Below are 15410 nucleotides of genomic sequence, written 5' to 3' on the forward strand. Positions count from 1 at the left end.
GCAAAAAGGAGGTGTCAAAAATGCTCGTTTTTCTTAACTTGACATTCCATTTTAATGATTTGAAAATAAACAAAATAAAATTAAGTAGAAAATAAAATTAACTAGAAAAAAAAAAACTAGAAAATAAAATTAAGTAGGAAAAAAAAAACACAAAGATGCAAAAATGATTCAAAAGTAGAATTCTCGGAAAAAAAAAAAGAGATTCCAAAATTTAACAAACGCAATAAATTCCAAAATTTTTGAAAACAGCGGGAACATATTTGACATCCCAGTTTATCTGGAAATAATCCAAATATATACTATTTCGGAAATTATCCTAGAGTTGTGGAATAATTTGTAAGGAATAAGGAACTCAACATCTCTGCATAGAACATATAGTAAATTTCGAAAACTATTCAGTAATTGATTGACGAAGATACAAAGAAGTTCACACATTTATGAGCAAAGTATAGACTATATATCACTATATGGTAACTAGCATCATTATTAACTTTAATGGTATGCGTGGCTGTTTTGATATCTGACTCCTTCAGTAGGGGATCATTCATGGTAATAAGTTGTACGTTTTAGAGCAAAATGTTTGTTAGTGCATGAAAAATTGCATCAATATATTTTCTAGCGATAGTCATTATTAAACAGCTAATGACAAATATTTCCTAATGGCTAATTGGATATTTCAAGATGCCGATTAGTGTACGCTATAACTAAATCCATTTTGATCGAGATTAATTACCCTCAAAATAGCTAATTCATATGATTCTATTATAATTCCAAATATAAGAACTTAGAAAACATTAACCTATTATCGATAGTAGTAGTAGTAGTAGTAGTAGTAGTAGTAGTAGTAGTAGTAGTAGTAGTAGTAGTAGTAGTAGTTGTGGTGGTGGTAGTAGTAGTAGTAGTAGTAGTAGTAGTAGTAGTAGTAGTAGTAGCGGCGGCGGTGGTGGTACTACTGCTACTAAGAAAGTTATCCATTCGGCGGGTTCAAAGACATAAATGACGTCCTTGTAGATGGCAAGTGGAAATAATCATACTAATCTAGCAGGGTCCTGGAAGTTTACTCAAAGCCAATACATGCTATGCTAGGATAAGGCTTGCAAAATGTTGTACCGGTAACTTAATAAAACAATATAGATGCAACAGTCAAGTGTAGAATCATTAACCTCATTAAAACATGATGAATATATTGTCATCTAAATTGCGAAGAAATGAAAATAACACTGAAATCTCAATTTTAACAGATATATTTACCAGAATTACATTACAAGAATAAATGTATTCATTAATATCGCCAATGTCTTCGACCACAGCCTCCATAAAACTTTGGAATATCCAACAACTCCTCTGGACGACCTCTTAGTTAAATGCTGCCATAATGATAAATTAGTTCATCATTGATCTTACAAGGAGTTTTGTTGGTCTCTTGCACCAACTGCTCCCACACAATAATCAACGGGATGTGTTAGTCTTGGGAGTTAGGTGGCCAGATGTTAAAGGTGATGAGGTCGCAGAAATTGTCTGACAGCCATGGGTGTGTTCTCCTGCCTGGGTGGCATGGTTCAGAGTCTGTTGCAGCACATAGGGCTTTCCAGCAACCACTCTGTTGAAGCAGGGCAGCACAACCTCCTCTAGGCACTCCCGTGTTGAGTCTGAGGTCGTGTGTGGAGATGACTGGAAGCATAATGTCACCAACACTAGTGATCACACCAAACATCAGGATGTTGACCGGATATTTGATTTTTATCACTTTATGTACATGTCCTCAGATTGACACCCAAACACTCTGAAATGTTCGTATTGGAGCTTTCGCCGCGAATGAAAAGTAATACAACCTATCGTTTCCACAATTTCTGGTATAGTGAATTGCGTCATTTTGCTGTTTTTCTTACAGACGGTGCCCAACTGACACTAGGTGGAATGTGTAGTCAACAAAATCAAAAAGAAACAACGCACCTGCATGAAATTAAAAACATAAAATGGCAACGATGTACCCATCGCAACCTGTATGTGTTTATGGCCGGATTCCACAGACATTTCGGCAACCAAATTCGATGAAATGTCATTGGTTAACTGAGGCTTATGACACAGGACAATTGCTCAAGTTACTTTCAGTAGGACGAAATCTGAAACCGTGCTACTGGCGGTGTTTGTGTGGTGAGCTACTCGACCATGAAGGCATACATGCAGCGATATGTAGAAACATTTGTATGTGAATTTGAAGTAACAGGATTTGCATCATACCATTAGAGAAGAAAACAAGTGTGTTACTTATTTTAAACTTAGATATTCGGTTTGGAATAAAACGTTATTTAAGGATACTCATGAGAAAGAACTAGATTCAAAAGAACTCACACACGGGTAATATTTTTAAAATTTTATTCTTTATTTATTCTGTCTATGGATCGCTAAGCAGCCATCTTTCATTTACATAGCAAGTTTATTACAATCTAAAGAAAAATGAATGAGCTATAACAATATTCACTATAATATACTTTCACTGAACTTTACAAATATTTTTTATCCCCACAGGATAGATAAATCTGAATTTGAAGTAAATAACATCGTGTCTCCATAATAACTTGTTTAACCCGTCTTGATTTCTGCTAACCGGATACTTATATGTATTTTTATTCTTCTTAACCATGAATTTCTGTGTAACTAAATTCACAGTAAACACTGTGTATTTTGTTGCTTAGATTTATAAGCCATTCAGTTTAATGGATGAGTCTGTCTGGAATCGAGTGTACAGGAGTTGCTTTATTTATCATAAATCTTTTACGTTGTATCGACATCTACATTAGCTATTTCGCACCGCAAAAGCAAATTCGTTAATAACACTAATAATAATTTGACATATTTCGCAAACATTGCGATTTTTAGTGGATGTGTATAGGTTTACTACATTCACCCCAAGTAGTAGATAATAATTTATCTTATCGATCTCAACAGGATGACAGTCGAATTCGACCCCAGCAGAATTTGAACTCAGAATCGGAAGGAATATCGCTAGGCATTTTTGGCTGACGCTCTCATGGTCCTATTCATCCGCTGTCTTTTTTTATTAGTACCGCGCACCTGATTTTTTCACAAGGGCAGCTAAAAAATGTCATGTACATTTCTATGCGCTACCGTTACAGCCATCTCGCCGGTCTCCTAAAGTGAGTATTAATTTTCTCTAGTTGTTTGGTACAAGACCAATAATTGACAAGAGAAGGAGAGGATGATTATATGGACACCAGAATAGAATAGATATTTATTTTATCAACCGGGAATTGAAAGACAACGTTGACCTTTGTAAGATGTGAGATAAGTACGTAAGACGTCCGTACAAATGCCGTTAAAGATTTTATCCGACGCACTAACAAGTCTGCCTCTTTCCTAGTAAAGACACCTGAACTAAAATTGGTACTTAATTTATCCTCGCCGAAAGGATGAAATGTAAAGTCAACCTCGAAGGAATTTGATCTCAGAACGCCAAGACGAACAAAATGCTGATTATAATATGGTCCAGCATGGTAATGAATCTGACCCCTTAATAATGGTTTGAAATTTTGGGAAAAGCCACCAATCTCGGAAGATGCAATAAGTCGCTTACCTTGACTAAAGTGTTCAGTTGGTTCGTATTTTATCGACTGCGATTTCATGAAACGCAAAGTTGACCTCTGTGGCACTTCAAAGTGAAAATAGCACGTTAAGCATTTTGTCAGATGCGGTAATGTTCCTACTATCTCACCACCTCAATAACAATTGTACGTATCCAGAATCTTTAGGGTAAGTCCTAGGTTGACCCAATGCTTGACCTGTACTTATTTTATCATGTCCGCAAGGGTAAAATGTAACGTCGATCACGGTGGCATTTTAACTCAGAACGTAAATCTAATAATGTCAATAAAATTCAGAACTGCTATCTATCGATCTATCCTATTTTCCCACCACTTACAATATGTATATAAATATGTAATTCCTTTGTGATTTAGTGTTGTTCCTCGATTTAACAGGTATATAATTCCAAAGGCAGTATATCACATATTTTTGTCAAATTGTATAAAACCAAGGAGACCACAAATGCAAATGTTGATTTAACGTTCAAGATGTATTTGATTTCTTTGGATTTTCATTTTTCTTAGAGCAGAAAAATTTCATTCTACTGTAATAAAAATTTATGAAATTCGGAATATAGCCCTGTATATCACATATTTTCTTGGAATATAGTCATGTATCGTTTTGATAGTTCAGAGTGCACTTTATATATGATTTGCTATTTTACGAGTAGTTTCCCTAATTTAATGTGAATTACGCCACATTTATACTGCAAACGAAACATGGAAGTGTCCATTGCAGTGGATTCCCGGGGTCCTCTAGTACCATTTATGTTATGAATTTGCCCAAAATATTTATACTCATTCCATATTTCTTCTCTATTCTGTAATTCATATAAAAATATACAGGCCATCATATAGGCCCTATATGTATTCTGTTTTAAGTTCAAGTCTTGCAGTTCACTAAACATGAGTTCACATACAGAACACGTAATGTTTTGTATCTATATGACCTTCAGTTTCCTCAATAGTCGAAGACCATTTTACGCTGGTTGACATTGGTTTGCAATACTTGAAAAACATTTGTCATTTGAAAGGCTCGGAGTAGAAAACAGTAAAATCGATTCATTATTATTCTTCATTCTATCCTTTCATGGAGGACGAAAACTAATAAATTGGTGGCATAACAGCAACCGTAAAGTAAAGCAGTTACTCCTCAGGTTCTAAATGAATTGTTATCAATGGACGCAATATTGCTTCAACTATAAGATCTGAATCTTATAAAGACAGTTATAAAGAATATAATTTTAAAGGTAAAAAGGAAATATTTTCCATGTTTAACTACCAGAATTTATGTCGAATGCTCGGCCATTGTGGCACTTATACATGTAATCTAGAGCAATTCAAATTTTTATTATATTATGAAACAGAAAATCTACCTGAAAACAGTCCTTTGGGGGAGGGGGTGTTTTTCATTTTTTTATTGAATTGGTGGTGTTGACGGAAATGCAGAATGTCAATATCACAGAATAGAGGTTGAAATGTTTACAATGAAGAATTTAAAAGTCCAATTTATTTACGTTGATGTTTTGGTCCATCTGATAGGTTCCTACCATATTCTTATTGTAATTATATACTGCCAAGGAATTGGTACTCTATGTGTTTGGTTTCCCATGAATGATGGATTCCACTGTCACAAAAGCGTTATCCTTCCATCTGGTGATATTTGTATCATTGGATTCCAGGACTCCGGTGATAGTCTCTGAGGAGACTCATTTGCTTTTATCAAAACAGCGTACAGACGAAATAGGACATGAAGCATCTAATCTGGTTGCTCTCACTGTACTAGTACCATTGTATCCCAAATTTTGAGTTGATTTATAAGTGGAACTCATGTGAACAAGTTATCAAAATATACATGATAAGGAAGGTGTTTTTTTTCATCAGTGTTGGTATCCAGTAAATGAAGTACTGTTGATGAACACTTTCCAGAAATCGATTCTAATTCTGCATTTCTACAGTAGGTCTTACCTTGATAGGGATCAAAGTCTATTAGATATCCTGCAGGCGAATTTTGAGAACAGATTTTGTAGGTTTATTGCGATTAGATTACTTGCTGCATCATGTGAAATACCTGATGTTGGAACAAAATGTTCCATAAATTTATTTTGTAAATGAGACTGAGCAGTCGCAGTTTTACAAATTCATCACTTTTATTTATATCATCTGCAGCATTGAAGTGGAGACAACGCATCATAGCATCCAACCGGTCGCGTCTCATAACATTGCTGATAGCCTCATCGAACGTATCTTATGTATGCGACCCATACATATAGCGACGAGGTAATTGATTATATCTTGAAACTATGAGAATTGCAAGGAACACTTTGAATTCATTCAAGGATATATTTATATTAGTCCAGTTCTTCAAGCAGTATTTTGTCATTTCCCTCATTGAGTGCTCAATATATCATTGTCATAGACTAGCTCAAATAATTCCACTTCACTAAAATCCCTATATTTTGAAAAGTTACGCTCAGAGAAAATGGAGAGCATCACTTATGTTTCGGCCTTTTTCTAAACAATTGTGCCTTGTTTTCTTTCGTTTCCCGTTCCAGGAGTACTTTGTTTCTGCGTCACTTCATTATCTTTTGTTTTCGTACTTGGTGATTGCAGTTCTGCTGGGATGCGAAGTTGGTTGCTTGAGAGATGATGAGAGTGTTGAAGGGTATCAGCTTCATGTTTCCACATGTCCTAATCTGTCATGTTAGTAACCTCCCGTTGTACAATGAAAATATCATATGGGCCCTCAACTTTCTCTTCAAGAATACACAACATTTCATTCAAAAACAGTTCATGTTTTCTGAAATAAGTACCAGGCTCACAAAGAATAAGTCCTGCGGTTGATTTGCTCGACTAAAGGCGGCGCTCTAGCATGGCTGCAGTCAAATGACTATGTCAAGAAAAAGAGTAAAAGAATAATAGCACTTAGAAAGTGTAGACCTCCGCCAAGCAGCATGCCTGTCCCCACCCCCATAGTTGGGTTTACATCGGATCACCTCCAACATCTGATCATATGTTTCTTATCTTATTTTGAACATTTCCTGAACATTTCCAAAATTCATCCATATCTGCCCGATGGACAAACCAACTTCGGCAAAAACATAACGCCCTTCGCAGATAGTATAGAAAGAGAAAACTATGCTTCCATAGTTGAAAGTACATGTTCCAAGGAAAAAAAAAACACAATGTAGGAAATAACACGTTCTACTGAGTATTTCCTAGCGGTGCCAAATGACACCGTAAAATAATTCAACACAACAAACGTCAGTGCAATAGATCTTATGTATTATTTTCATTTATTCCTATCTATAACAAAGTATTTAGATATTATTCTAATAAAATATAAGATATTTTGACCATATTCCTGAATGTGAAAACAAATAGTTACTTGCCTGTTTAGAGAAGTCATTTTCGCAGCATAGGATGTTTTTCACATTAACTGACAAGCACACATGCTCACTCTCCCATGGTCGTACAGATTCTAAACTGTTGCATCATACATTGAGGCAAGGACCATTCCTAACATATTCAATATATGTTCCATGGAAATTATTGTTCCTGTAGTTGTTATAATTTTTGTTGTATACCCTTTTTTTCGGTACCGCATGGCACCGCTAGGATTAAAAAATAGGCTAAAAAGAAACCGGATTGTGTATTTTCTGACGTTTTCCTTTCTTCTTTTTTGAGGAGATATTGAAGGTCGAAGAACCTTCAGATTGCAGATAATTGATTATCAAGACTTTCAGAAATTTTATAATGTCAAGTGAACCTTTTATAAATAATGGCATTGTGTATATTTAAGCGAAATACCACACTAAGAATTGAGGTGTCAGTATAAAATATATAAAATCCTCTGTCACGAAAGTATGTGCGTGCATGCCGTATGACACCGTAATCTCCCATTCAACATAAAATATCATGTTAGAAAAAAAAACAAAAAAAACAGGGTAAACGAATCAATAAGTGAACACTGGATCAACAGTTCTACATTATAGATGTGCTGGCAAAAGGAGGTGACCTTGGGTTAAACAATAACATTAACAATATGTCGAAGGTAAATACGGATTTTTAGTATCATTCGTTACTAGCATTAACATTCTCTAACATTCATCGAAGATCGATAAGTTGAGTTGCAGAAAAAAGTCAGATGATAATGTAAAAATTACTGTATTTCCTTTCAAGAATTGCTTCTAAGATAAAATATCATGAAAAATAAAGAAAAAAAATAAGAAAAAGCGGGTAAAAGTAGGTAAAAATGTTAGTACTCAAGACTGTAGGCCAGGAGCAATTGTCATCATGGCGTCTCTTTAACAGAACAAATTTTATTCTGTAGAAATTATACTACAGGTTTGACATGTCTTATCTTACGGTAGATTTGAATAGAATTGCTTTTCTTTCCTTTTTCCTTTTGTTTTTTTTTGTTATGTGTTTGATAAATCAATAATTGTCTATAAATGTGATTTTCTTAAGATGGGTACCGTAGAGATAAAATAAATCTCTTGTACTTCGACGATGACAGACTTTTGTTTTAGACTTGTAAGTTTGAAATAGTGCTGCGAATATACAAGACAGAAAATGAGAGAGAAATAAAGCTTTAAAAACAAATCAAGAAAATACTGTATGAGAAAGAGTATAATTGTATGAGTGTATGCCTAATAGTTCTTTGGACAGTGCAGTATGGTGATGATGGAGGTTAATTAGTAAAACAATTACTGGCGGAAGAGTTAACAGGATACAGTTGGAAGAGCGACTAGGAAGTGATGATTATGGGAAAATGGTTAACTTGAAGTTATGTGGGCGTCGAAAATGTTGAATTACGTGTGAACAGTATTCGCAAATAAGAGTGGATGGAAATATGCTACTATAAATACAATCATGTGGAAGACAGGTAGAGACACTAAATTAACATGGAATTTTGATAGAAGCTTTTAATTTATAGGAGGGAAATCTGATTGGCGGCTGTTGATGCTGCCACCTACATTTAATTTCAGAGAAAGAGAGTTTAGTGAGAATTTTTTTTAAAAGCGTGGAGGTTCCTTTTACGGGGAGAGAAACAGCCAGGGTTTATAATGTTTTGTTATTTTTTTTAGTGGTTTCTTTCCTATGATTTAGTGAGCATATGAAATATTTCCTTATATTCATTTGTTTTTGTTTTCAGTTAAATATGTTAGGAGTGGTAGAGAACGTTACTTCCCCCATCTTATGAGCACCACAGAACAACATAACTGGGGATCCTGAAATTGGCTGGACTATATTCATTAAAAACGCATAGGGATTATATACGATAATTTCTTTTCTTTTCTGTTTTACTCTCTTAACAGTGGAGAAAAGAAGCGAAGGGAAATATGCAGGATAATGAAGGCCTAAGAGCGTAATATGCATTTTCTTAAAAACCTAACATTTCTATCCCAGAATGGAATATTGTCTGAGGTAGATTGCTAACGACAGGCTTCATTTCTAACATAATGTTTTATGCACTGTCCGATTTGTTAACTTTATCTATTATTTTTCATTTCCATACTAATATTTCATGTGTATTACTCAGAATTAATTTTCCTTTCCATGCATATTACTGTTTAGTAGTACCTTAGTATTTAATGTGGATTTATTCTTTTAAAGCCTTAATACGGTACGTGGGTGCTTATATATATATCATTTCTTGGGCTTCCCTTGATTCTTATAACGTTCCTTCCTCTTTTACCTCACTTGTACATTTCTGTATGTCCCTTTCCTTTCCTCTCGTACTTCTCTAATTCTTCAAACCATCTGTCCCCTCTCTCTCCTCTCTTTCCACGTGAGCGATATTCCGTCAAGCCTGACCTTTCTTTTTTGGTTCGACTTCCATGCCTGTAGCATTTTTTTATATGCCTTCCCATTTTCATCTCTTATAATCCTGTCGTAAGGCTTCACTCCACACACACTCCAGCTTAGTTTAGTTCGTCCTTAGTCGAAAGACACCTCACGCAGTGAGTAGCTTGTTCCCTTGTTTGAACGTGCATCAAGTATATTAGGACTGATAATAATATTGCAGCTTTTTAGTTTTGTATTATTATTAAATAATTAACAGAGGCTTTTCCATGTTGGCAGAACCCTTAAAATTTCGTTCAAACTTCGCACTTACATGTTTTTGCATGGAATGCAACACATTTTCATATAAATATTTCATATCTGTAACTTATCAATTTTTTCCATTTTTGGCGCCAATATTGCGTGCTTGAAATTATTTTGTGTTCTTTTAAACGAGTACTTATATTAACCCATATGTTTTTGTTATCTATCTCTAGAAAATTTAATGGAACTAAAGCCGCTGATGCTGTTTGCAATTCGACAAGTTTTTTCTCTTTATTTGTGAAAAATCTTCCCTTGATATTATTTTTTTTATTAGATATTACTTATGGAATAATTAAATTGTTCTCTCGCGTCACAATCATGCAATTAGATTCTGTATTTTGTTTATTTGCTATCATTTCACTTATAACTGCATTTATATTCATTTCCTATCTTCTCACATTTGCCAGAATTTAGATTATCAGATATCCAAGTTCTTTCTAGCTTTGTCTAATTAAATCAAGATAATTGATGAAATATTACTCACGTCTCTTAATGTGCGATAAATCTTTCGAATCTCATATTAGAATATTGTATCTTTTAGTTATCACCTAATACATACTGCGTTCAAAATCTATTAATGATCACAACGTAACTCACCTCCGACTCCCAGGCTTTCTATCTTGTATCTATCAGCTTGTTTCTCTTTGACGTTCAGAGATACCTCTCACCATCTCAGTTTGTCCTTTAAACGCGTCTATACAGTCTTCTCAGATTTCTTCAAAGTATTTACACGGTTTCATTTACAGATTACGTGACACACGCATCCTACAAATGTTCTAGATACAGCTCTGTTAAACAACCCCAACCTTGCATGAATTGCATGCAAGTCTAGTTAAACAAAATATATTTAAGGGTAAAGATTTTCTTCTGGCCAGCAAGACCAAAGACTATCAAATACAACATGTCATTACTCTTAGTTTAACCACTACTCAGGCACAGAAGAAAATATCAACATCAAGCACAAGTGGCATAGTAAAGACTGGTAAACGATTCACACTCATACTTAGTGTAATCAGTATTGCCACATTTATCTAAAAGAAAGAAAAAGCTTGTACGAAATGTCAAAATCCACCCCATAGAATTCACAGCTGCATAAAGATTAAGAATTATGCGTCGGGTTCTTATAGGCGGATACACACTACAGATGGATCGATATATTTTATGGTCGATCCCCAGTCGATCAGGAAACCTAGCGTGATCGGTCGTGTGTTCGACTCAAAATTATATTGACCAGGGAGTAATTCACATAAATTTATAATGCTTAATCTCGAAAGGTTCAATACTACAGAGTGAGTAACGAAGGTTCCATGTAACTTCCTGACTTATTTTTCCTTATTCCTGCATTCTGAATTTATATGGAGCTGCTTTCCTTAATTTATTGGTCGTTAATAAAAAAAAACAGTTTTTTATCTAGTCTTAGAAAACAATCAACAATGTTAGTGGCTTATGTCAGCCAGCAACATTGAGTCGCTTTTTTCCATGGAAGGTGCTTTCAAATATGTTGAGTAGTATTTTAAGTATCTCGTTTATTGGCCAGGGATGTACCAATATGCTAAAAGCATTTTCAGTCATGCCACGCTTGCTGGGCATCGTACAATTTATGAAATCTTACCCTCTGCACAACCTTATATATACAGTTCACTGCTGAAAGTTGCTGTTTCTTACGTTAAGTATAGGTGCATTGGAATATTCATTGCTACAAAGTGTATTAAATTGGTAATAAAACAATCTAACAGCAATTCTTTCTGAACAAATTCAGACGCGAATATGAAATTATTTTCGATAACGAATGTAAACCTTGTCGTATACTTAACTCAAAATTAATTAATTACGAATTTTTTGACATTTACTACTAAGTTTACAAAAGGGAAACAGTATTTGTATATTCTTGCCACATACCCAGTCGTGTATTTTACCCAATAAAAGGTTTTATTAGATTTCAAATTACGACAGGAACATCCCTGTTGCAAATGATTTGTAGTTCGAGCAACTCAGAACAGATTCGGAATCCCATCAAGATTCCTTGTTAATTTACTGAGCATGTTACAAATGTGAATATAAAAATCATACGAATGATTGGAATATATTCAAGTAAAGAGATAAAATAAAATATTCAATTACGAATTTCTTTATTTCTAATTTCAGGAAAGATGAACGTATTTTCTTAATGGCGCATCTTCATTAGGACAGTGCAAATATTGAGTAGAGAAAAGCTGATTGGCTAGTTCAATTTTTGGCCCTGATGTTATTTCGAATATTTTACATTCATATGTGATTTGTTTAATTTTATTCATAAATATAAATGAGATTTGAAACACAAAACCGAAGATACCAATCAGCAGATGTTTCTACTTGCCTTAGCACTTGCCAATTCGCCTTTAAGCTCTAAAATGAATAACGTTGTATCGTAATAAAGTTAAGTATTCCTGATGCCCTTGAGGCAAGCAAAGAAATTATTGAAATTGATTTCTGTTCCTTATGTAGAAGGTCAATTTGTTGCAAGGAAGTCGATTAGATGAACGCTTGCTTTTGATAATAGCGGTTTTTCTAGATCATTCACAGGAAGATATCGATAATAGCAGAATTTTGAGTGGGAACATAGAAGGACAAGATTAAATACTATATAGATTTGAGTAGAGAAAGCAATACGAATATAGATTTCTACTCGATGACTCAAGACCAGATATTTTAGATGTAACTGATGATTAAATCGATTTTCATCATATTATCGGTACTTATTTTATCGATCATAGAAGAAGAAGAAGAAGAAGAAGAAGAAGAAGAAGAAGAAGAAGAAGAAGAAGAAGAAGAAGAAGACTGCTTAGCAGTATACCAGTATTGTAAGGGCAGTGAGTCAGTTAATAGCTCTTGATATATTAAATGTGATTAAGTATTTAGGTTTGTTCTGCAAGCCTGTAAGTGTCGATAATATAAGCAGTAGTATTATATGAGAGCTATAAATTTCGCCCGCCTACGCAATTCATTCTTGTCCATACTCATACTTATACCCAGACACAAATAAACACACATGGGTAACAAATACAAAGATACACTGGGCGGGCGAGAACATGATTGTAATCCTTAATTACGTGTGAGGCAAGAAATTTAACTTCCACTGAAATATGAATCACTTACATGAAGTATCGCGATATTATATATATCAATGAGGTCAAAACCGTGGCTCGCGAACGTTTCAAATCAACTATGTATTGTGTCAGATATGATATTGAATCTAGAATTCTCTAAACTTAAGTACTTTAGAAATGTAAGTATAATAACTCAACAACTCAGCTATTAGAAATTGGATTGATTGTTTCATCATCCTGTTTCTAATGTACATAAACAAAGGACAACTGGAAAATAAGTAGAGGTATTTGATATACGTTTTATAACAATTGTTTGTATAAAGTATCTAAACTATGGTTGCAAGTGGTTAAATGTGGCCGAAATGTATTTTAATTAGGTATTACATATTATTGACTGGTGTGATTAGATAAGTGTTCTCCTTTCACAGAATGCAGAAGCATTAGGTTTTCAAAATTCTTAGAACATTCTTTTCGAAATTTTAATTATCGAAATATGTTAGAAAGTATATACTTTTGAGGTAACATTGGGGTTTGCGATTGATGGATTAATGAACATTTAGTATTAATTTTAAGTAAAGCAATGATCAATTTTATCCTTTGCAAAATACCTTATTTAAAATGACTGAAGATGAGAAAGCCAGAAACGGAAATACGAACAAAGAAATAGCATTTCTATTCAACAATAGGAGCACAACGTTGTCTTTCGATTTAACGGTCAGTAATTTAAATTGACACCATAAATCTAATCTTATGCGAATTACCTTTTGAAACACTAACGTGAACAAATAAAGCGAAAATGTTAAAATCTAATTAACCCACACAACAATAGAAACTATTCTTCTATTTTAAGGAAGGCGATTTGACAAGAGCTTAGAATAGAACCTGAAATCAACTTCCTTGAAAAAAATATAGAATTGGTAATGCAAAATTGTTTCAATTCTATGGCAGATCGCGCTTCAAAGCATTTAAAACCTTGACCACGATGAGTAACAGATCAACATTATATCTACCTCGTCATCACTTATAGACATAGTGCTTTTAACATACAATCATATAGTATAAATTGTTTCTATTCCAAACTTCAGTATTTGCTGAAGCAGATTTAAATGCGTTAGAACATTGACATAAGATTCCAATTATTTTAGATGCTTTTTATTTACTGCCATACTCCATGAGCATATTTTCTAGCAAATACTTCATACGTGAAAAAAAAAATCATACATAGCTGTTTAAAAATTTGTGAATATGTTGTGGACCATTTGATTTTTCGTGCTACAATACATTCAAAATGGCAGTTAACTAGCAAGATTTAGACAAGCTATCATGCTAAATTATTACAGCATTCATTAAAGTAATTATTAAAATGTATTAATCTCGGCTAGAACATTAATGCAACTTCTCTGACGTTTGCCTTTGGTAGATGATGGGAGAAGAAAATTACAGTCGATCTCGCAAAAAAGGTTCAGCGTTTCAAGAATCAAATAAATATTTTGAAAACTAAAGGCAGTAAAAAAGTATTCCATGTTTCCCGACCAAAAATTAAAAATATATGCTTTTTCGGATGTCCAGATGAAAGATTATGAAAGCAAGTTAAAAGAATACAAATAAAAGTTAACACTACTTCAGAGCCTTGAGAGTAGGCTTAACTGACTACAGAAACTGAAGGTTTCACCGAATGCTTTGAGAGTTCATTTTTTTGATGTTTTCAACACTTGATGTTGTATTATTGCACTTTTCGCTCAAATGTTTCTTCATATAATTACTTGAGAGAACAGGTTAGAATAGCTTGTGACAGTAGTTTCAGGAGCAATGGCGTCTGACTACTTTAAGCAACTTTGGCAAATAACTGAATGTACCCCCTCTATATTTTAAAAGTCTATATGTCTTATCGTGTTGGTTACAGCTGTCACTCAAAATGATGGCAAAATGGGCTTTCTTGAATAGAAATCCTTTGAATTATATAAGTCGTATGCTCCTGGTATTTTGATTATTTGGATCATCTGCTATAGTACAAATTTTCTTTCCTTCTTTCGTTCCTCCTCTCTCACATTTCATTCTCTTCTCTTCATGCTCACTTTCTCTCCTCCTTCCACTTCACTATGTCCCTGTCATTTTTATCACCCCTCCTTCATTCTTCTGTCCCTCTGCCGCTACCTCTCTCTCTCACTCTTCTCTCTCCACGTGACGGCTGTTCGGCCAAGCCCGACCTCACTTTCTTGGTTCGGCCGCTGACTGTGCTACATCTATGTTCTTCCCTATGCCTGTGAAATCTTGTATCCCTGCCGCAAGACTACTTTCACACACGCCAGTTTAATTTAATTCTTGCTTAGTCGAAATACACCTGTTGTTATGTCGTGTTATTTGTATTTGTGTAACCTTCGTTTTTTTTCGTCCTTGTTTTCGTATACATTTGTCGCTTTCTTCCAAGGAATCTAATGCTCTTAGCTTAAGTTTTCCTTGGGGCTCGCCAGATTGAAGTAATCTCGAATATAACCAGCCGAAATTGCTAAGATTACCTGGAACTCGATTGGGGAAAGAAAACTCCGAATGACCCGTCCTTGTTTTCTTTTTATCGTCTATCTGGTTGTCCTATTTTGTATGTGTATGTGTA

Source organism: Octopus bimaculoides, chromosome 15 (genome assembly GCF_001194135.2).
Source record: "Octopus bimaculoides isolate UCB-OBI-ISO-001 chromosome 15, ASM119413v2, whole genome shotgun sequence".
Taxonomy (NCBI): Eukaryota; Metazoa; Mollusca; class Cephalopoda; order Octopoda; family Octopodidae; genus Octopus; species Octopus bimaculoides.